Raw genomic sequence first — 2,405 nt, 5'->3', positions numbered from 1 at the left:
CCTGGCAAAAAATTAATATAACAATATTACAAATATATTAAACAAACTTATTCAAAGTATACATACATAACATAGCATAGCATAGTCATAGCCGTTAAAGTTTTTGTATAAAAGTAGTTGTAAAACAAATGCTGACAATTAAAAAATGTAATGCAACATTTTTAAAAAAATTATTAAAACTTAATTATTGTTAATTACTTGCGAGTAAAATTGCACAGGTGAGCGAAAATATAAAAAATTTCGTCAAAAAATACTTCGAAAAAAATTCTTTGCAACAAAAAAGCAAATAATTAAGCAAAACATATTATTTGTGGCACGGTTTTCCTAATTAAAAAAATTACAACAAAAACAATTTATCGAAATGTGCGCGACTACAATGCCTGCGGCACGTAGACGAGGACGAAAGCTTTTGAGAAACGCAAATTGTTCGAGTGCAAAAATCTCACACTGCGCAAAATTTTCAAATTAAATAATTAAAAGCCAAGTTAATTAATACAATTCCCACAAACTATAAAGGAAAATTAAAAAACGCGACAGAAAACTTGCAAAAAAACGGAAGCGGCAACAAGCAACAACAACAGTAACGGTGTACACATATTCATTAAAAAAATAAAAATAAACTGCGTAGCAGCAAACCACAACAAAAACAATAAATAAATAATAACAAAATAAAATATAACACACATACACAAACAAGCATACACACATATAGCAGGCATAAAAGTTGCTTGCAGTTACCTGTTTGTCTGTCTGTGTGTACTGCAGCTAGTTGGCAAAAACATTAAAGCTTCGCGCACATACCAACACACCTGCAACAATAATAACAACAACATCAAACGGTTACTTAGTGTACGCCAAGCTATTGAAGCTGAAAGTTTCGTAATGACAAAAACAATAAAGTATATAATAATAACAACAACAACAAAATATTACAAGTAAACACATAAACACATACCCACGCATACAAACATTCATTTGATAGACAGCAAACAAACATTCAACACAACTAAAACGACGTGCAACATTGCCAACAACAATAACAACAAATTACTATAATGTATACGCAACGTATGTTTGACATGTGGAGCAGTGTTACATGCAAGCTGGAAGCACACGCGAACAATTTAGGGCAAAGCAACGTACAATCGCCGGGACACAACAACTCTAGCGGATCAATAAAAGGTAAAAAATAAGCAAAACAAAATTTCTCACCCAAAAGACATAATATGGACCACTAAAATATTATATACAAAGGTACATGCTTACAAGTGCATGAAGAAGTAACCGAAAAGGATAAGTCAAAACTAGCGAAAATAGGTAAAAAACAGCAGCAAAGGTTAGAAGCGGCAGGGGCAACGACAGTGAGCGACTGTTTGTTGGGGGTAGCGTGCCAAACTGCAATTGGCAGCAGTAAACGACATAGACCCATACACACTTACACAAGCACCTGTACACTCATATATATGTATTTGTGTATGTATGTATGTGTGCAAGTGGGTTATAAAGGCTGACAGACTGAAGGAAGTCCACTAAGGGAATTGGGCAAATGAAAGTTATATGTAAAAACTATATAACTATCTCCCCTCACGGATTAGGCGGAACGAAATATTACAACTCTGCTTTTCATATTGCTGAACAAATGTTAGATTTCTAATGTTACTGTTTGGCAGAGATGCCAGATTTTTACTATTTTTCTCATTGTATTACGAGGCGACACAGTTGGATTAGCAATTGGTATTAATAAACTACATTTTTTTTTTTTAAATTTAGCATGAGAATTATTTGAAAAGCTGAGATAACATATATTGTGACAAAAAAAAACCCCAAATTTTAATTTAAACACAAAATATTTAATCATTCAGCAAAATTTTTTTTGTCACCTTCAAAGTAATCCCCACCAGATGTAATACACTTATGTAAACGTTTTTCCAATCCTCGAAGGACTTTTCATAAGCACTTTAGGGATGGTCTTCATCTACTTCACCGAATTTTGTTTGCTTGTTTCCCTTCAGTCGACTAAAAACGGGTACCACGGAGCTTCAATTTCAGTTTGGGGAACAAGAAAAAACTCACGAAACCAAATCTTGTGAATACGGTATCTCTCTAATATTTGCTTGACGATTTTCAAGTGAAGAATACCACTGTTTTAATATCTTCATCAGCTGAAGGGTAGAAGTTTGTTCAGAAAGAGGCATGTCTTCAACGATATCTCGACCGCCTTTATAGGATTTGTATACTTAACCCGCTGCCACATAAACTGACTGGGTACAGCCTATGTGTTTAACATTACCAACACACCTGAATATTGCTGCTTATGTTCAATATGCAAACAACTTGTAAATTTAAACTAATACAGCAAAAATTAATTACCTTGAAAGTAATTAATTAATTAATTAATTAAAAAA

The 2,405-nt window shown here is 33.2% G+C and overlaps 1 protein-coding gene across 1 annotated transcript in view; it reads left to right on the top strand.

Moving 5' to 3' along the window:
* The window catches only part of LOC108975688, a 76,409-nt gene that overhangs the window by 32,030 nt on the left and 41,974 nt on the right, over window positions 1–2,405 (top strand). The gene's annotated exons all lie outside the window — the stretch shown is intronic.

The sequence above is a fragment of the Bactrocera latifrons genome, unplaced genomic scaffold (genome assembly GCF_001853355.1).
Source record: "Bactrocera latifrons isolate USDA-ARS-PBARC rearing strain unplaced genomic scaffold, ASM185335v1 scaffold_114, whole genome shotgun sequence".
NCBI lineage: Eukaryota > Metazoa > Arthropoda > Insecta > Diptera > Tephritidae > Bactrocera > Bactrocera latifrons.
The sequence above is the reverse complement of the archived record's forward strand: the minus strand, read 5'-3'. Positions and strand labels throughout refer to the sequence as shown.